This window comes from Mytilus galloprovincialis, chromosome 10 (genome assembly GCF_965363235.1).
Source record: "Mytilus galloprovincialis chromosome 10, xbMytGall1.hap1.1, whole genome shotgun sequence".
NCBI classification, from domain to species: domain Eukaryota; kingdom Metazoa; phylum Mollusca; class Bivalvia; order Mytilida; family Mytilidae; genus Mytilus; species Mytilus galloprovincialis.
This window is the reverse complement of record NC_134847.1, coordinates 34890973-34913276: the sequence shown is the minus strand read 5'-3', so window position 1 is coordinate 34913276 and position 22304 is coordinate 34890973. Positions and strand designations below refer to the sequence as shown.

The window sequence follows — 22304 nt, the reverse complement described above, 5'->3', positions numbered from 1 at the left end:
TTCTAAAATATTTTTTAAAATATTTGCACAATATTATTAAAATGTTGTCAAGAAATATCATGATAATGTGAAAACCAATGGCGTATAAAACATTTTGATAATCTTTTATAAAATATTTTCTAGAAATATTTTCTGAACGTTTAAAAAACATCATGAACATCCAATAACGTTATAAAAATGTTTTTGGGATGTTTTCTATTAAGTGGGACTGTGCATAAAAAATGTTTTCAAAATGTTTTCAAAATGTTTTAAGAAAATGTTTTTGGTTGATATCTTGATCATATCAATATTAAAATGTCTGTACTTTTGATTGAGTTTCCTGCTTTTTTAAGCAACAACTCATTAGTTTAATTGCTATACAGTGATTCATTCATTATACATACAAGAATAAATCAGTTGTTTTGCTAAACGTATGAAAATTCACAATTCAAAGTATCTAAAAACAAAAAGTATCTCCAAATTTTGACATATCTGAAATGGCAGACACAACTCATCATGGTCAAGCCACTTACCAAATATGAAGTCATTTTGTTCAGCAGCATTACTTATAAAAGTAATGAAAAATTTGAGAACATTCAATATTTTGAAATAAAATATATAAGCAAACGGGAAACAGGTGCCAGATACAAAAATGGTCACACATCACAGTTCATCACTATCAAGCAGCTCATCAAATATAAACTAATTTTAATCAGCAGTTTTGGGAAACACAGTAATGAAAATATTTCTTGATCAAAATCCAACAACTTTAGGTGGACAGACGACAGACAGTGCAAGAAAGCTTACATTCCTACCTCAATTGTATAATGTTTAGTTTTTCACTCTCAACTCGTACTAACTATGTTATATACACATCATGCATATGTCAACATGAACATGCATGACATATTTGCCATTGGACATTATGCAAACATTATACACATTTTTAAGCTGAGGTTACATTGACTAAAACTGTGTCCAAGTTCAGATTTTCCCATATAACTTCTCTTACTAAACTAGAACGTTACACTTCTAATACGGTTACATATTGAGTCAATAATCATTAAGAGATGAGAACAAAACACTATTTTACATCAACTATTTGATTTATTTAAGAATACATTGAAAAAGTCAATCAATTGTCTTATTAAAAATCACTAGGAATGTCTTCTTGTAGTATCTTAAATCTTTTTCTCGCTGTGCCATGCTTCTGAAAAAAAAATTAACAATCTTATATTCATATATAAACTTCTTGCACATTCCTTTATTACAGAACGATTCACGTTGCAAGATGGATATACATCCCCTCCCCTCTAAAGTTTTGAAATAAATAACGATGTTAGTCTGTCGGAATGGGACGATAAAAGGCTGACCTTTTTAAGCAAGAGCAATATGCCACGCTGAACCTCATTTAGTTAAAAAAAAAAAAAAACACGTAAAAAACTTTAGACAAGGTATGTGTCCAGTCAAGAGTCTTATTTCATTATACTCATTGATTGTTGTCTATCATATTTTTTTTCTTTTATTGTTTTGTCTAAATCAGGCTGTTGTTTTTATTCTTTTATTTTTAGTTTTTTCTTATTTTTTTTAGTTTTCATTAAATACGTAGGGACCTTTAAAAGCCCTGCTACATAAAACATATCATTGTCCTTATTAAGTGTTTAACTCTGCAGAGTGACATAGTTTATAACTTGTCATACGATACAGTCCTAGAAGTATACTATAGGCACATAATAACCATTCGAAGTGTTACGCATTGTTTTCACAAAGATGATAATAATATAACAGCTTCCGGGAAACACACAGATGACATTAAATGAGTTGTTTATATGTATTTTAAATACTCCAAAGGAAAGCAAACATGTTATTAATGAAAGCAAACTTTTGGACTAAAAGATTTATTTAAATAAATAACTTATAGATATAGGAAGATGTGGTATGAATGCCAATGAGACAACTCTCCATCTAAATAACATCTATTTTGTCACCAAAAAAATAATTCATTCAAATATCCAGATATCTTGTCTGCCCTTAATCTTGAATGTAATGTCTTGTTTATGCTAAATATTTGACTTAAATATGGAATAACAGGAATTCTGTATGAAAATCTTACTTCAAAAAAAATCTCCTGAGAGGTTGTCTTCATTCAAAAGAACCTGGGACACTTCCAAATTGTAAACCTGCAAATTGAGTTTGTCCTTTGTGGCTTTCTTTTATATCCTGTTTAAAAATAAAAGATATACATATATGTACATTGTGTGTATAAATCAATAAATATAATTTTATAATAGCTTGTATTGAGGTTCGACTGTATCTTGCTTGTACGTATTGAAGTTTTACATACATGACGTAGTCTTTTTGTAATGTTCTTTAAGCTGTTAAGGGAAATTTAATTTACTGTTTTGAAAAATATACATACGTAAATGTACATGTACACTGATTTTACTAGAAAAACAATCTCCATATTCACATGGTGCTTAAATAAGAGTTATATTGTAACTTGTTTGTGTGCCTCAGAACAAGGTATTGAGTCATGCGTATTGCAATAGTTATTTTTGGTTTAAGTCTGTCATATTTGTTTTTCATAATTTGTATTTAATGTAGACGGTTAGTTCTTATGTTTCAATTGTGTTGAGAAAACATTGACATTTGTTTGTCAACATGGTCAAGGCCTTTTAAAGGCTAATTTGAAGTGGACTTAATGTTATGAGTTTTCTCAGTGTTGAAAACCGTACACGTTACAGTGACCTATAATTTCTTGTATCCAAGTCATTTGAATTCTGATGAATAGCTGTCTCACACACCTTATCGCTATTTCAATATTTGGAAATCTATCCTGCTTGGACTCTTTTACGTCAGCATACTTCATACAACATGTAAAATAATACACCTTATCACTATTCCCGCTCAACCTGAGAATCTGTCCTGCTTGAAGTTTTGATGTCAAACAACAATCACTTTTCCATTTTGGCGTCAGATATTTTTTTATTATGACATCAACGTTTTACAGGATCTTGTGACAGTTGTGTGATGTCCAGAAGTGGGGGACAAATAGCAATAGTGTGTGTCAAATATTTTCTATTATGACGTCAACATTTGACGGGAACTTTTGTGATGTCGATGACCAGTAATGACGGACGAATAGCGATAAGGTGTATTGGCAATCAAATCAAATGTACTTGTTTCTATCCATCTGTAGACCCAGTGGGCCACTATCAACGTATAGACTCGTCAATATACGTGATAGTGGGTCTTCCCATAGATAGAAACAAGTGCCTGTGAATATACGTGGATAGTGGGTCTTCCCATGGATAAAAACAAGTGCCTGTGAATTACACACAAGCTACATATCCTTATTTTTATAATTTGTGTACATGAATGCTGGAACTTTGGCGGATTTAGGGCATAGACACCCCCTATGGGGCAACATATGAGATAAATGCATAGGCTATTTACAAGTATCACCTCTAAGGACCAAACGATTGCTTGCCTTGGGCAGGCCCCCTTTTTAAAAACCTTGAAACGCACCTCTAGAAACAAATGTATTGGTTCCGATTATGATAGAAAACACAAAACTAATGCACAAATTTCATCTTAAAAGGTTAATTATTCTTATCAAGTCAGCATATATCGCGTAACAAACAATTTTCTTTGCTCTTTTTGTTGATATTCTGACCTCTTCGTTTCAAAATTCAAATTCAATATCATTTCCGGTTATAAAACAAAAGTCGATTCCGGAAAAGATCGGTTTTCCGTAATGCATATAAACGATACGAAAACGGAATTACTACAGTTACCAGTGTTCATGTCTTTTAATTTCTTAAATATACACAAACGAAATGAAAAAAAGAAAACATTAAAGAAAGATAATTGTTTATCAATACATTATTGCTTAATTTAATGTTGAATCTTTTAAATTTTGATATACGAAGGAATAAAATCTGACTCCTTCCAGATATCATTCAAGTATTACAATGGTATAGTACATGTATCTTACTTGTCATGATATTGATGTAGTACTATATCTTATATCCTGCAAAAAACGAGCTAATTCCACAAAACGATGTGTGTGTGAGTTTGAATAAAGTTTAGATAAAATGTTATTCTTATATCCGTAAAATATTGAATAAAATATCAGTAAGACTATTAAAAAATGTGCATGTCAAAATATTTTAGAGAAAACATTTAGCTGATGTTTTTTATGTAAAACATTCTAATTTTACAAAACATTTTATGCAAATAGCAAAACTATATTTCCTGTAAAACATTTTTTGCAGAATGTTTTTGGCATATTTGGAAAATATTTACTTTAAATTTTGCAATATTATAAAATACCAATTGAAGAAAATATTATTTATTTATTTAAAAAATATATCTACAGGAGATTTTAGAACAATGTTCGAGAACATGAATAAAAGACATTAGCAAATAATATTTCGTTAATGTGATAAAAACATTTTACTTTTAAATGTTAGAAATAAAACATTTCAAAAACAATAAAATAAACATTTGTTTAATGTTTAAATGATATCTTATTGAAATATTTTGTGAGAGACGTCCATATGACATTTGAAAAATGTTTTTAAATGTTGTGTGTTTGCTGGGTTAAGGTGACTTACGGTATAATGTGAATCCTGCGATATGCATTGGGCTTTATCATTATATTGCTGATAAGCCGAATAGCTGATAGTCAGTCGAGCATGCCGATGAGAGCGGACGTGAAAATTTTTGCAGAGTGAATCTTTCAACATGATTGAAACTGTTTTGTCAAATTAGTTTCATGGACAAATATTATTATACTCACATTCTATATTTTATGATTTGGGTTATATTTCATTTTGTTAAAGAAGGTTTCTGCAGATATTTTCTGGTGTGTTTGAGACATAGTCAGATGTGAGCAATTAGTAGTTTCATGTGGAAAACTATCAGACCAATCTTTTTGATGTCTGAGGGTTTTAGCTGTTCGCCTAATGGATAGGTAGTTTCTTTCCGGGTTCATTTATCATAGGATTTTAGGCTTTTCTCTACAAGGAATACAGCTGGGCATTTAGCGGTATCGGTTTGAATTCCAAGTATGTCCTTTCCGTTTTCCGTTTGTTGTCTAGACATTTGTGCGGCATCCGGGGTGAATGTATCCTTAGTTTTGTATACAATGTGGTTTTTTTTTCATATTATGCATTATTTATATTTTTTATGACAAGCGAATCAGGTGAGTGGGTGTGTTCGTATGATTTATTACTTTGCACTTATTGTTTTGGAAACAGTTAACTTTCTAGTAGTACGACCAGTCACGGCCAGTCTGGGAAACTGGATAGGCAAATGCTCACATTAAATCTGTACCGATACAATGTGTTATTGCAAACTCAATTGTACCTTTCCAAAGATTCACCTGATAGTAGTTACCTGTCCATTTAAACTTTTGGGAGTTCATTTTCCCCATTGAACAAATACAACATATATTGTCCTCTGTTTAGTTTATTCACTTGGACCTTTAAATTTCTTCTAATCAAAATCTATCACTCATTGATCCATCTACCTGAGCAAAAAAAAATATCTGCAAAATTGATGGAAATAACATGTTTACTATTAATTAAAAACGGCATAGGAGTTTGAACTGATTATATTTTCAATCTGTTGAATGTAAACACTACTTCAAACATTATTAAAAGCTGATTTCAGAAAAAATCTACATTATTCCTTTTTCAAAAAAAACCAAAGTGACAAAAAAAAACTAAAAATGGTGATGTTTATATAATTATGCCTTCTGAAAAGTATTCCATAACTAAACAAAAACTAAGAAATGCAAATTTTGACAGGAACAATAATTGGTTTTTTTTCAAAACCATTTTTTTTTATGATTAGATTAGTATTTATTTTGAATAGATTGACAAATATATTATTAATGTCGAATAAACACAAAAAATCATATGCAGATATTTTTTTATTCAGGTAGATTAATCATTGAGTGATAGATTTCTCTTAAAAGAAATTTAAATGTCCCAGTGAATAAACTAAACAGAGAACAGTCTACCTGTTGTATTTGTTCAATGGGACAAATGAACTGCCAAAAGTAGAAATGGACAGGTAGCTATCAGTTGAATCTATTATTGGGTTCGCAATAAATGTCTTCCTTTTTACAACATAACCCATAGTGGTGCTCCTACAAAAAGAGGAAGATACAGAACATACATACATACCAAATGTAAAATAAATATTATGAAAATGTATTTTAATTCTTTATTATTTCCTAGGTGAGAAGCTTAATTTTATCATATTTTCATCTTTAAAGAAATTTCTAATTTCTTCTAAACTTTTTGGATATTTTTTAATCTTTAGTTAATTTTAATTGATTAATTTAACTGATTACATCTTTGTTTGTTTTAATATTTTAATAATGAATTTCACTATTATTTTTAAACATATATTTTTTAAAGTTTTTGCAATGCTCCACTTTGAACTATCGGAGGAAAGTATTAGTTTTATTGGTTAGTGTATTATTGTTTATCTCACGAAATGTATAGGAATGTACGAATAACACGTGTCAGAGAACAAAGGAATTCACGTGATACCTCGATATAGAGCTGTGCTCTAGTAGAAAATACATTGAATGCTTTAATACATTTATATTATTGTTATTAGATTAGTTTTTATATATTTTTATGTAGCCCTATACCCATTTATTAGTTATCATTTTGTATTATTTTCTTATCTCTTGTTTCCCTTATTGATCCTCAAATTCATTACGAATTGGTATCAATGAAGAGTTTTCCAGATAAGAATAGAATACCGTAAATGTTCTTATGTACGTTCTGAAAACAAAAACCTATTTTATTTAAGAAAATACATATATTGTTTATGAACAGAAAGTTTAGTTAATTTAATAAATGTAATGACAAGTTATTTCAATTAATTCATGAAGTTCATTCAATGGATAAACAGTATTTTAAGACCCATTTAAATGAATACTAAAGTTCAATAGGCTATTTGCCAATTCCCAAAATTGACCCTGTAATTAGAGATCCCTTTCTTAGTTGTCTCCCTTCTGGGAACATTAATTTTTATTTACAATAGAGAGCTAACAGGAAGAGCAAATTTACCTGAGCGTAATGTAAGTAATCTATAAGGTTTTGAAATCTTGTAATTACAATAATATGTTGTTAAGCTAAATACTTTCGATATCAGAAATTGTTTTTCATGAAAAATTAGTTAAACCGCAGATACATCACTTTCAATTCATCATGCTTTGCATTGGTAAAGGCCAATTTTGTCCGGTATGGAACCAGTCTACTATTGACAAAGGGAAGTAATTTGTTTAAAAAAATGTGTAATAACAGAATCAAATCGGTAATTGGCAAATGGACTATTGGTTCCTAGATATAACAGAGTTTAAGTAATGTAAAAAGTAAATTATTAATCAAGTACAAGCATATAGTTATCAATTATGTCAGATAGTATGATAATTGTTAACCCTATAAACAGTATGCTAATTCTTAATCATTGCTGATAATCCGACATACCACATGTAAAATAAATGATATGAAAATGTTTTTATATTTTTTTTATTTTTTCCTAGATAACAACCAGACCCGGGCAACATATACATAATAAAGTGTTGTAAGTACATTGTGAATGATCCTTCAAACCATAGAGTAACATAGATATAGGAAGATGTGGTATGGGTGTCAATGAGACAACTATCTATCCAAATTACAACTTCTAAAAGTAAACCATTATAGGTCAATGTACGGCCCTATACACGGATCCTTGGCTCACACCGAGCAACAAGCTATGAAGGGCCCCGAAATTACTAGACGTGTAAAACCATTTAAACGGGAAAACCAACGGTCTAATCTATATAGAAAAAAACGAGAAACGAGAAACACGTATCATACATAAACAAACGACAACTACTGTACATCAGATTCCTGACTTAGGACATTCTCCCTTTTTCTGATACAATAGTATAACATCACAACAAAGAAAAACACACGATAAATATCAATTGGAAGGCTAAACTCAATCAAAAAACGTATAAAGTACTTATAAATGCTGGCCAAGAGAGATTATCTGCAAAAGTTAATGTAACTAATTTAAAAGAAGAATATGGCTCAGAGACGATACGGGCGTCTTTATATTATCAAAATTGTAATTGATATAACTGATTAACTAATGAAATACTACTCCTAAAGAGACTAGCTGTGTATGCATCTATTCGATTAGTTTGTATCTTTAATGGCTTATAGATTTAAAAAATCAGTACATTACAGTTTGATCCTGAAACATTAACGGGTTACCCGGTATTCATAAAAGTTCCTTTTTTGTAGAAATATGTTCAAGCCTTGGTTCAGTTTGTATCTGATTTATGTTGTATGCCAAATTTCCATACAACAAGTTCTACATGTACGTGAGAAACGAAAACTGGACAACAACCTTCTCCAGGAAGATGTTTCGTTTTCAACAGAGGAGGAATGAGTACACTATTATAGCTGTTGTAATAATTCTGGCTCCAGTGAAGATTCATGCAATAACAGTACCTATCACACTACTTTTACCAGATCATATTGTAATGAGTGTGGAAAAGATGGAACTGGAAACGGAAAAAGAATGGCTTTTAAGTGCGGAGGCTGCAGAGGCCAACAAAGAGTTTATGACGAATGCGCCACGTCAATAGCAAATCATAAGGGTTTATGTTGGGTGTTTACAAATTGTTTCGAAGACACATGTAAGAAGTATTACGAGAAAACCTGGGAAAAAAAGATCGGTACATGATTCGTGCTTTGATAAAATTTGTGATCAAGGAGAAGATGAACAAAATTGTCCAAGTGATTGCTGTACGAAAAACAATACTGTGTGTGATTGGAATCTTGCAAATGGAAAATGTGTTCCAGAATGTTGCAGGAGGCCATTGTGCTGTAGTTCGTCTTCACAACAAACTATTTGTTTCTGTGCTTTGGTTTTAATAAGCACATTAGCAATGTATGTAACTATAAATCAATTCATATAATTTCAATATTTTCTTTTAAATCATAATTAAGTTTTTAATTTTAGTTTTCATATATTTCAAATTAAAAAAAGTAAAAAGCATAATTTTGTAAAAGGTTTTAATTTCTTTGTTATATTATTGCATGGTGCATATTTTGATAATGACAACCGTACAATATCAGGTTATTATAATGTATTACTGAGAAAACGTGATAGTTATATTATAGGTACTTAGTATACTGATAATAGGGAAAATCTCCATCACACGGATACCGACTTGCCAGCAAACAATTCAAATTTTGATTTAAAATGTAACAATTAAACAACATCTTAAATTAAACTCAGACGACTATATCAAATATAAAATCAATATCTGGTCTTCAATGACTGGAATGATACTCCATCCGCGTATTGTAGCTACATCTCATGAAGGCAAATTTTAAAAAATCTAAGAATTAAAAATTCTTACTATACGTCGGATGAGCATTGGTTGAAACAGACTAATAGGTCATAATATGTATAAGATAACATGTATTCTTGAATTGATTATACATAATTCAAAACATATTTTTTAATCCAATTCCCTTTACAGCTGATCAAGACTAAAAATTCAAAGATGAATTAATGTTTGTTTTTTATTTTATGTTGATCTACAGCATGTTAGGGTTATAAGATATAAGATTGCTATGCCATATTTTCGACACGATTGATAAAAAATAACATAGACAGGTTAAATGAACGCACATATACAGTTCATAATATCCAGTCATGCCAGTGTAGCTGGATCTCTTCTCCCGTTCGGAGCAAATGAGATCACCCCCAGTTAGTGGTGGGGGTCGTGTTGCTCAGTCTTTATTTTTCTATGTTGTTATTTGTGTACTTTTGTTTGTCCGTTTGTCAGTGTGTCTCTTTAAACCATGGCGTTGTCAGTTTATTTTCGATTTCTAAATTTGAATGTTCCTCTAGATCTATATTTTCTACATCTCTTTGAAAACCATAAGCAAACCCCTTGTTTCAACATACTTTAAAAAACAGAAGTCGAATACTGAAACTAGGAGAATATTTATTTGATATAAGCAAAGTTACAAAAGATGCATTACATTTATTCCATAAGATTAACAAACATACATGAGATTCCGATTCACAATATTAAAACAATACACCTTCAACCTTATTCCATGTTTTTCAAGTGATAGTAAACTCTTGGTAGACCACAATGTATTCAAGACAATTGGTTGAGCTGTCAGTTATTCAAAGTTTTTTTTAGAAAATAACTGTGAATATTTTTTTTTTTGTCGTTATTATTCATTCTACATTTGTTCTAACGATATTGATCTGTTAAATACATGTATATATGTTGCATCAAGCATCACTACAACATGTACAAGGACAAACTCAGCTATAAGTCTTTTTCAGCAATTTCGCATTCGAGGAATGACGATGGAATTGTGGTGACGGCAATTATAATATATCCGTCGGCACCTGTGCAATTGAAATTCCGTTACGTTAAACCAACAAAAATGGTTATATATTAAGAATAAAAAATTCAAGGACCACAGATTATATAATGTAAATGACATTTTGTAAGTATATCTACTACATAAAATTGTGCTTATTTAAAAGGCAATATTATTGTAAATGATAATTTCCCTTTGAACTACATGCAATAAATTGAATGCTGTTGCTTTCAGTCTGATCAATTGTTTATTCTAAAGAGTTTCCTGAACTCCTGTCGAATTTCCGGTATTCTCCATGCATATATAAAAGGGTTGGATATGGAATTGATCAAATTTGGAATAAATAGCAAAAGTTTAATCTGCAATGCTAATGGTGCATTCGAGAACACCTCTATCCAAAACGACGCTACAAAAGGCCCTGTTAATATTATAGTTTGGAAAGCAATTATGATAGTAGTTAAAAATGCTCGGATCTCCCAGGACTTTTTCAGCTGTCTACTTGCGTCAAATGAACGACCGTTGTCAGTGGATGTAGTTAAGGGATTTCTATTACTATAGTGTTTCAAATCAATCATTTCCTTCCTGTTCTCCTTATATGAGAAATTATTTTTCTTTGAGCTGGAACTTTCCGATTTTCTCTGCACTGTTTTCCGTACTTGAATAATGTTTTTTTTACCCTGATTTGCTGCCATTTTATGATCATCAGTTGAGCTGTAAGAGTGTTTCTTATTGTTCGTTATCATGCTATTCTTACAGTGTGAGCTACTCAAGACATTGCAACTCTCACTGGAAATCTTTTTAAATGGATTTCGAATCTCTGATCTATCTCCATTGACTTCGGTGTTTGTAGTAACATATTGAATGTCTATATCAGTTGTTGCAATAATGTTCTCCTTGTCTTCATCTTGTTCTTTGATTTCAGAAGCACTACTATTTGATATGTGAGAACATTGATTAGTTTTCGACGACTGCATACGATCAGACATGATTTTATCCTCTCTTACTCTTTGCTTCGGTGCAATTGTTCCTTTGAAATATATTTTCCATAAACGAAAACTTGTGATTATTGACATTATCAATAGAACAATGATAATCACAGTTATGTGTAAAAAGGTAACAGTTACAAATATATAAAAGCTATCTCCAAATACGACAGAAGCTCTACAGACCTGCATATACTCAGCTTTTGGAGTTAGTATCGATCCAAATAATGCAATTATGAACGAGAGGAAGATAGCTACCCCGATGTGTATAAATTTGTTCCTATTAAATTTGTCATTCGTTCCGAAGTTAAATGAGCTCACCACAAAGTACCTCTGTAAACACAGAAGGAATATCAAACAATAGTTTAATTGAATACCAAATGAAAAAAGAAATATCTGTACTAGGCAGGATCCAATGAATTTGTGTTGTATTACAGAACTTAACGAAAAGAGTGCTGATGATATCCCAAGAATACTGTCGCTAAAAAAAAGACCTAAAATCATAAGATGATGGTAAGTTTTTTTCAGAGCCTTAGAACATACTATGATATAGCTGATGTCCACTAAAACTGTTAGTCCAGCTAATGCAGTAAATAAAGCTATAACTGCATTGTTGACCTTTGGAGCCAGTTGTATGTTCACTGTTGTCTAAAAAGATACGAATAATATAAGTTAGTTTATTACATAAACTGCTCATTTGTAATTGAATCCCGCACAAGACATGTGCGCACGACTACATAAAGGCAACAGTAGTATACCGTTGTTCGAAATTCATAAATTAATAGAGAAAAACCAAATCCTGGTTACAAACTAAAACTGAGGGAAACTCATCAAATACAAGAGAACTACGACACAACAGAAATACAACAATAAAGTGTAACACACACAGAAACGAACCATAATATAACAATGGTCATTTCCCTGACTTGGTACAGAGCATTTTAAAATAAAATAAAAAAGGTGGGTTGAACCTGGTTTTGTGGCATGCCAAACCTCCCGCTTTTATGGCAATGTTTTTTATAACATTAAAATAACAATATTACACGACAGGAAAACAAATGAATAATAGCTGAAAAAAGGTACAAGGTTAAAAATTTAATACGCCAGACGTGCGTTACGTCCAAACAAGACTAACCTGTGACGCTATGTTTGGAAGCCAAAACAAGTAAAAAGTTGAAAAGCACTGAGGACCAAAGTCCCAAAAGAAAATGTAACCAATACGCCTGGGACAAGAACATCATTATTTTTTTTAAATTTAGAATAATTCATACTTTTGTGAACAGTAAACTTTATAAAATGACTATATAATAGATCTACATGATAAAACTAAAATCTAGATTGACGAAGGTCAGTTGTTCTTTCTGGGCACTCTGGTTTCCTCAACCAGTGAAAAATTGACTACCACGAAATAGCCACTAGTGCTTAAAGTGGCATCAAATACCAAACAACCAACTAATCAATCAATACGTTTAATTGATTTCAGATTTACGTTACCTTTTTTGTTACATCGATCATCTTTAATTAAAACAATTGTAGAATTTGGTGACGTCATGCAATGTCAGCATTATTTATTGCATCATTTTGGATTTAGATAAATAAAATCACATGTTATCTCATAAGTATACGATATACGTCTATTTTATGGAAAATTAATTTGTTTGTATACATTTTAGAAATGAAGGAATACTCACCCGATCCGATCTTGTTTATACGTGAAGAACACAATTATACCCACTATTTTCAGCCTGGTATTTTTCGTTTAACTCATATTAAACAGATGGAAAATAATTTCCTGGTCGATACGTCAGGAATAGTTAATTGTCAAAAGTATTTCATTTCTTAATAATCACGGATATGTTTCAGTTTACAATCCCGTTCTCCTGTACCAAGTCAGGAATATGACTGTTGTTGTCCATTCGTTTGATGTGTTTTGTCATTTCATTTTGCCATGTGATTATGGACTTCTCGATTGAATTTTCCTCGGAGTTCAGAATTTTTGTGATTTTACTTTTTCCATGTTTTTTAATCGGGATTAAACGGGTGCTAATTATTATGTGTTAATCTTTATTCTGATTGTTTGCTTTCTTTAAAGTACATGTTTTGTCAGTAACTCTTCGGTTTATGGATTTAATTGCGCTCTTTAGATATCTTTAAAAGAGAGACGAAAGATACCAGAGGTACAAACAAACTCATAAATCGAAAATAAACCGACAACGCCATGGCTAAAAATGAAAAAGACAAACAGACAAACAATAGTACACATGACCCAACATAGAAAACTAAAGAATAAGCAACACGAACCCCACAAAAAACTTGGGGTGATCTCAGGTGCTCCGGAAGAGTAAACAGATCCTGTCCATATGTGGCACTCGTCGTGTTGCTCAAAGCCCCAAACAATATCGTTTTTGTGTGTAAATTTCATTACATTAACTGCTTGATAAACGAATAAGGTCTTGATAAATCACTTGGAAACTCAACATATACCCTCACGACACTAACCAAAGAGGAAATCCTGGATAATCATAGGTCTGTTCTTTGCTCCTTTGAAATTTCAACCAAAGACGAAGAGCTAGATCTTCCATCACTGTATTGGATACCTAAACTACATAAGTGTCCTTACAAAGAACGGTATATTGTTGGATCTTCCAAGTGCTCCATGAAACATCTTTCTAAAGTACTAACATCTATTTTATCAGCAATCAAAGACGGGCTTAAAAATGTGGTGAAACTGCCTATTCTAGAGGTGGTGTGAATCAGATGTGGATACTTAAAAATTCCAAAGATCCTTTAGAGTACATACAATCTAACTCTCTTTCATCTTGTAATAGTATTAAAACAATTGACTTTTCTACACTTCACAGAAGTATTCCACATTCCAAACTAAAAGACAAATTGAAAGAGTTGGTATTGCTTTGTTTCATAAAAAAAAGAATGGCCAACGTAGATACAAGTATCTTGTCTTAGGGAGGGATAATTCCTACTTTGTAAAGGATCACTCTGGTTCAAACAAAAAATTATCTGAATCTAACATTATCAAGATGCTTGATTTCTTGATTGACAACATATTTATTACGTTCTGAGGACGTGTTTTGCAACATACTGTCGTCATTCCAATGGGAACAATTTGTGCCCTCTTCTAGCCGACTTGTTTTCTTTATTATTATGAGGCTGACTTTATACAGGAACTTCTTAGGAAGAAAGATAAGAAGTTAGCGATATCCTTTAACTCTACTTTCCGCTATATAAATGGTGTTCTTTCATTAAATAATTCAAAATTTGGTGACTATGTGGAACGCATCTATCCCATCGAACTAGAGATAAAGGATAATACAGATACAGTTAAGTCGGCCTCATATCTTGACTTACATCCAGAAATTGACCATGAGGGTCGGTTGAAAACAAAACTTTACAAAAGAGATGATTTCAGCTTTCCAAATGTGAACTTTCCATTTCTAAGTAGCAACATTCCAGCAGCACCTGCATACGGGGTATATATCTCCCAATTGCATTTCCTGTCATGATTTTTTTTTTATAGAGGGTTGCTGTTCACAAAAAAGCTATTAACCCAAGAGTTCCAAATGGTGAAGTTGAAATCATCCCTTCGTAAATTTTACGGACGCCATCACGAGTTGGTTGACCGTTATAGAATAACCGTTTCACAAATGATATGTTCCTTTTGTCGTAACTACAATCCCCTCCCCTTTCATGAATGTGATCTACCGAATTAGACTGATGATTTTTTATCATCAGCTACTAGGGGACATTTGAGCGCCAACATTAGAGCCCATTTTAGTGCCGGATTATCTGTATTTTCGATGGCCCATTTTAGCGAAAACTTACCTGGTTGAAAAATACTCACTAAGCTTTGGGCAAAGTTCAGTGTAATACAAAGGGAACAAATAATGGTCCAGAGTAAATAAGGGTCCAGAGTCTTTCCATTACCATTATACTGAGCAATGTTATAGTTGTCACCCAGCTATTTACGTTTTTCTTGATACTATTATCAAATTGCGAACAAAAACTTTATCACAATCTAGATAGGATAAAGAGAAAGAATAGTTCCTAGTGCAAATCAACAGTATTGTGCAGGTGTATATCCAGAGCCCATTACAGTTCTCTAGGATCTAAATACCAGGCTAGAATGAACTTTTAACATTTGATTAAATATTTTAGACATTATGTGCTGTATTTTAATGGACATCATATGTTTTACATTGTGAGGTCTTGAGTCGGTTAAAGTTTTTTATTTATTATACTAATTATACTATAATGGGTTAAAAATATTTCGCTAAAATGGGCTTTGACAATTTTAATTTTCGCCATAATGGGTTAAAAAATCAGGCGCTACAATGGGTTCTACTTTGGCGCTAAAAAGTCCGATGTTTCTCGCTCAAATGTTCTACCAATGCGCTAAATGTCCTCCGCCGAGATAACTATAACCCGTTTGTTGTTTTAACCATTTTCAGGTTGTTTTTGTTTTTATATTTTATAATTTAGGAAAATTTATTAAAACAAAGACATTACCCAAGCTACTATTTAAGCCACGCACAACTGAGAGAGAAACAAATTCGATGTTTAGATTTTTTAAAAAAAAAGCATGTGCAGTTGTCATAGAAGTTACATTGTATTATATAAGTTCCGATAGGAACAGATATTATGGCATTGTTCATAGTTCTATTTTCAAAGGAGCTTATGCTGTGCGTGACAAATAAATATTGACATATCGAATGAAAATATGGTGAACAAATATTGAAAAAACGGAGTCTTCAATAGTTTACTTACAAAAATAATCATGGTAATCATGGGTGCCGAGAAAACTACCTTAGGCGCCGAATAAACCAGGTCCTGATTTGACAAGATGCAGAATTGACTATACTCGTGCCGATTTGACCAGGTGCCGATTTTACCAGGTGCCGCAGTGAATTAGTCACCCTACGGCTGATCATCTACTAAACATACCAATATGAAAATGAGCATTTGTACAACTATATAAAAAGGGTTAACAATGAAGGACAAACTAAATAGTTTTGATACAGTTTTAAATAAAAATGTTAACTGAAATGAGATTAAAATGTGAAGAAGTGCATTCTTTTCGCGAAATAAGGATACAGTGTACTCGTGGTCCTATCATGAAGAGCACTTGAAAATATCGATCATAATGATAAGTTATAAATAAAAACTAGTACTGCAAGATTATATATACGATAAATTAGTCAAAAATTTTACATTATTGTATTTGAAAAAACAATTACTGATAAATTCTGGAAATATGATTCCGTCTACAGGATTTGATAGTAATGACATATCACTTATCGATATCAAAAATAGAGATATTTGAGGTTTTAAAAACTCGTCAAAGCACGCTACATGCATCTTGTCCAAAGTCAAAGTCTGGTTTATCTGGTACGCATTCATCAAAACATTTGAAGCTCAAGGATTTATAAAAAAAATGAATACTTGAGCAGCTATGTGACTAAAAGCGACTTCAAAAGAAAGTCTAAATCCACCTAACATTTCAACGACTAAATTTTTATGTTATTTTGGATAATCAGCTGTAATATATTGAGGATTTGACGTAACCTCTATGGTATTACTTGTTGTTGGGTTGCTTTCTCATTGGCTTACACCACTCTCATTTAATATAACATACACAAAGTAAACTTTTAGAATAGGGAAAAGGAACAAAATTGAACCAAATATATCTACGTGTAAAAAATGATATGGCCAAATTGGGTACATGAATGATATCTTGCTGTCAGGTAAATTGTTTGATAAGTTGATATCGATTAAAATATGCTAAACGATTATGAATTTTAGGCAAATCATAATACAGGTATTCAAAATTGTGCAGTCCGGTATATCCGTGCACCGAAGACTTTTGGTTTGATCTTAAGAATTTGTGTAATGTGTGCTCGAAATCAGGGGAATCCCTGTTTTAGCTGTTTTTCAACTGTCCAGTGATAGCTTACATGCCATCTGAAAATGGATAATTTTGGATAAAGGAAAGATTTTATACTACGAAAAATAGTTCAGTATGAACCAAAAATAATGGCAAGGATACGGATCAACATTTATGTCATTTTAATCAAATTTGACTTAAAATTAAACCAATTTTTAGTCTTTTTTATGGAAAATTGCTAAATATTGTTAATCAATGGGCTTGCAATTATAAATTTATGCTTGGACTTATGATTTTTTTCTGTACCTTTGAAAGACTAAAACAATTACAAGAACGATACTATTTGTGAACATTGCTGATATCTCGAAATCAGGTAATGCACGATACCTCCAGTCGAACGGATACTGGGGACTCCACTGTTGTTTCAATTGTTTTATTGTTTTAAAGTAAGGCCATGTATAAAGTGAATGTTTATACACTGTATTTCAAAGAAATAACTCAAATGTATTTCTAGTCAGATTGTTTTGATTATGAGAGCGATCGTGTGTAATTTTCTTAGTATGACTCCTGAAATTTTATCATAAACGGTCGCTCATTATCTTTTGATAAATGTACGGTGTGTGCAAGGGGAATACAAACAATGTATATTCATATACTGTTCTAAAACCTTTTTACTGTTTCTACTTACATTCATTGTTTTCCTACATTTAAAAGGTCTCAATTATGATTTGGCCTGAAATTTAAAAAAAATGAAAAACACTAATATATAGGGTTATCTCATGGATTTCTTTCTTATACATTTTCACAATTCTCTAAATTTCCAACTTATCATTTTGGCACAGAGGTGTAAGTATATATTAATATAATTATGTATGTATAAGAATATACCATTAACTATTTTCTAGTATTGTTTAAAACATCTCTCCAATGGTGTTTTGTGTTTTGTAGGGTTGATGTGAAGCTATATGATTAATTTGTATTTGTATTTGTTTATGAATTAATTTGCAATAAGAGATGCACAATAACCTATAAAGGATATACTGATAACTTGTAGGTATTCATTTCTCCAAACTGAACGTAAAATCTCTCAACTAAAATTGACGGCTTTATGATTAACATATGAAAGTTTCCACAATAATAGAGGATAGATGAATTTAAGTTACGTTTGCTTAATGCAAGTGTTTTGTGAAATTTTTGTTTAAGGTGGTACCTAACACTACAGGGAAAATCACCTAAACGTTTTTATGACGTTGTGTTGTTAAGGGAATATTAAGCTTCTCAATGATCAAAATAAGTTCTTGTCAAACTGCAATATAAACAGTGCAATTTTTCTGATAATATACTTGGTTCAAATTTTTTGAAAGTTTTATATTTTTGTCAAAGGTGTCAAAGTAAATACTTCGTCAAAATTTTATGAAAATTAAATGAGCAAAATTAATCTTAGTGAAAATGTTGGGTACCACCTTAATCAGACAATGAAGTAAATTGGATAATTAGACATTCTAATAATGTAATAAGTGAAATTGATTTTTTTTTCTCATTCAAAAGTAAGTTAATTTTAAGCATATTTGTCATCGCATTTTTTACTTAATGTATCTTTTATTCGACAAAATAAGTAACATTTACACCTAAAAATTGATTTAACTTTACAATATATTTTCCTATATGAGTGTCAGAAAATCTATGATCGTTGGGTTTTTTTTCGATGTTTTTATGTGTACATGTACGTCTATTTATTGCAGGGGGTATTTCTCGTGATTCTTTTACTGTACTGTTCGATATCTTCAGAAATACAGGGTACCTTTTTTATAAATTCTTCAAACCAAACAAAAAAGGGTTTGATGCAGCAGTTGGTCACATTACACACGAGCGCATGAAATGTTAGCAAAAAGGAGTAATTAAAACGTATTGTACCACAGTAATTATGCAGTTCTTTTGTTTTTTTCCGCATGCATTTCCAAGACCTGAATTAACATGTTTATTTAATTTTTTTTATAACATACCATTTTCAAATTCGCGGATATAACCCCAATGAATAGCAAAGTTGACCTAAAAAAAAGATGGATAATATCTTATGTTTTCATTTGGTCATATAGCTTCAAACGTTTCTACGTATTTATATATCACTGGCTTTCAAATGTATAGGTTTGAGCGTACCTACATGTTAGAAGCGTAAATCACGAACAGCACTTCGAAGGCACGAAATTTATAAAATGTTATAATTTCTTTGATAGAACTGGTGAGTCGATACCACCGATGGTTGACTATTAATCCCCGAGGGTATCGTCCGCTAAGTAGTCAGTGTTTCGGTAGTGACATGATTTTCAACATAATTTTCTAGAGTTAACGGTATTTGACAAATAACCCCAAAAAATAATGCTCAAAATCTGTCATGCAAAGTTGACTATAAATGAAGTTGCCTACTTCTGCAAGTTCCTATTTGGCATAGTACTTATTGTGTTTCTACGTATTCATTCAATCCTGCATTTTGAATCTTTAGGTTTGAAAGTTCCTGATGGAGGTGAATCCAGAAAAAGTCGTTGGAAGCACGAAATTTATTTTCAAATACATTTTTTGAAATGTTCGGAACATGTGGCTGATTACTATCGTGTGCTCTATGGATGTTATTAACTTCTGCCTTCTTTGAATAGAACATATAAATGCTCATTACCCATACGCATCAACTTTTTAATACCTATTGCTCAATTAAGTTTTCGAAATTGTTACATCCTTCCTCCGAACATCTTATATATTCTCGAAAAACATTGTTTGATCTGTAGTAACATAAGCGGTACCAATTTTATTGCTTCAAATGTTCATTTTGACAGCAAATGTCTCTTCAATGATGATTGGGATCAAAATATTTGAAAATCCAAACATTATTCAAAAAATGAAGAGCTTGCAAACCAAAAACATGAAAAAGGACAAAAAGTATAGCCAAAGCCTGGCAAGGAATCATAGCTTTGCATGAGGGATATACATTCCTTTATTCAAAATAGTTTGAACATTTTGAAACATCAAATTGTAAGGACATATAATCCATATGTTTATGCTGGTACCGATGTATTGGCTATTAGGCAGTTTAAACTCTCGCGGACTTACATTAAAGCTGCACAAGTATCGACCTAGTGGTAATTATAACATTAACGATACCAATGTTTCTGCATCCGATGCGTATTTCGACAATAAATGTATCATCAGTGATATATAACCGGAAGAAAAGTGACTTTAGGAACTTTTACAATTATTTGCAAAGTGCTTATATGAACATCCATTTTAGATTGAATATTTATATGAACTCTCGTTTTGAATTGAATATTTATATGAACTCTCGTTTTGAATTGAATATTTATATGAACTCTCGTTTTAAATTGATTATTTCCCATTTTAGTTTTAGTTAAATATTCTTGTTTTAAAGGTTCCTGTTTTCTTAAATATAATGTTTCTTATTTCAAATATCCAAAGAGATTATAGATTTACTATTTTACAACTTAATCCGATAGCTGTCAAAAGTGTGAGAGATAATACATGTATCTAACACTCGAACTACAAAAGCATATATAAAAACAGTTACTATAGAAAAGGATTAGTGTCCAACGGATTAACTTGTCATGGTCAGAGTGATTTCCATCACGAGAAACATATATTGAACAATAGAATTAATTAGACACAAAGAAATGTAAAAGTGTTATAGTGATTCAAAGACGGAATACCAATACTTTAAACTTTATTAGCAAGGTTCGGACAGTACCAGACCTAATACCTAAACTGATTACAAAATAACATACAAAAGCATATATAAAAACAGTTACTATAGAAAAGGATTAGTGTCCAACGGATTAACTTATCATGGTCAGAGTGATTTCCATCACGACAAACATATATTGAACAATAGAATTAATTAGACACAAAGAAATGTAAAAGGTTTGATAAACGGATTGATAAATTGTCACTATAGCACTTAAAATATATTGTCTGAACTGGATTTATTTCTAATTGCAAATAGTCCAAATCTTCCTGGTTATAATACTCAAAGTATTTGAAAATTCAAAGAACATCGTTCATAGACTAAAAGAAAAGCAATATACAACAAAAAGACATCAATTCAAAGACAAAAATAACTACTAAATGGTAGATATTCAGTCTAAAACAATAGACGAAACTCGGAATTCATATTACAGAAAATGTAACTCAACAAAAACTTAACACGAACAGGACCAAATACCGGAGGGAATGCAATATTTGCATCATGGTTGGTAAGCCAATGCTGCAAAATACCTTAGGTTATACAAACAACATATTGTGGTTAGGAAATGCTAATTGTTAACAGCCAAAATTATACAATGTCAAAAAATAGAATAATGATACAATAAAACAAAGACTCACCTTTGACTTGGTTATGGATCAAGCGCTCTATGAGGTTTAGTTTAAATAACGTTGAATATTTATATGAAATAACTGCATTTACTGACCAATAGATATATCTGTTGTCTGAATGTAGGCGAACATGTGACTCCACTTAGTATATCTCATTAACGATTGATTTCAAAACAAATTGATGCAGCTGTTCCTTTCTTCGTATATCACGATAGAATCTCTCATACAATGCAAACAATGGTCGATTAACTAAACAATTGTTAAGCCCTGCCACATTTCACACACCTGTAAAAGGTCAACAATGTCGCCGCTTTTTGATTATCCTAAAAATGGAAATAACACTATATACATTTTGTCTGAAAAGATATTCTTGATTAATTTTATTTTAATTAGGAACGGGTTAATCCAAAGATTTGGAAGTCAAAAATGTATAAGTACTAAAATAAACGAGGGACTTAATAACCAAATGGCACTGCAAGGGATATCCAAATGCAATTAAAATAAATTTATCGGAGAAATCTTTAAATCTAGTTAGTTTGGGGTTTTTAGTTTGGATAAATTAGAAATCTATCAACAGTGTATTTAGAAGAAAGATGTGTTATAAATGATATCATTTACAAAAAAAAC

The 22304-nt window shown here is 31.3% G+C and overlaps 3 long non-coding RNA genes across 3 annotated transcripts; 1 reads left to right on the top strand and 2 right to left on the bottom strand.

Moving 5' to 3' along the window:
* Positions 1-1066: 1066 nt before the first annotated feature.
* Positions 1067-3690, bottom strand: LOC143047450 (uncharacterized). Its single transcript, XR_012969552.1, has 3 exons — positions 3508-3690; positions 2093-2199; positions 1067-1189 (listed from the first exon to the last, which is right to left on the bottom strand). It is a non-coding gene; the product is annotated as an uncharacterized LOC143047450 (long non-coding RNA).
* Positions 3691-10432: 6742 nt separating this feature from the next.
* On the top strand, positions 10433-13204 carry LOC143047457 (uncharacterized). Its single transcript, XR_012969558.1, has 3 exons — positions 10433-10544; positions 11839-11914; positions 13075-13204. It is a non-coding gene; the product is annotated as an uncharacterized LOC143047457 (long non-coding RNA).
* Positions 10539-21994, bottom strand: LOC143047452 (uncharacterized). Its single transcript, XR_012969553.1, has 5 exons — positions 21687-21994; positions 19304-19349; positions 17989-18033; positions 16184-16350; positions 10539-12049 (listed from the first exon to the last, which is right to left on the bottom strand). It is a non-coding gene; the product is annotated as an uncharacterized LOC143047452 (long non-coding RNA).
* Between the last annotated feature and the right edge of the window lie 310 nt (positions 21995-22304).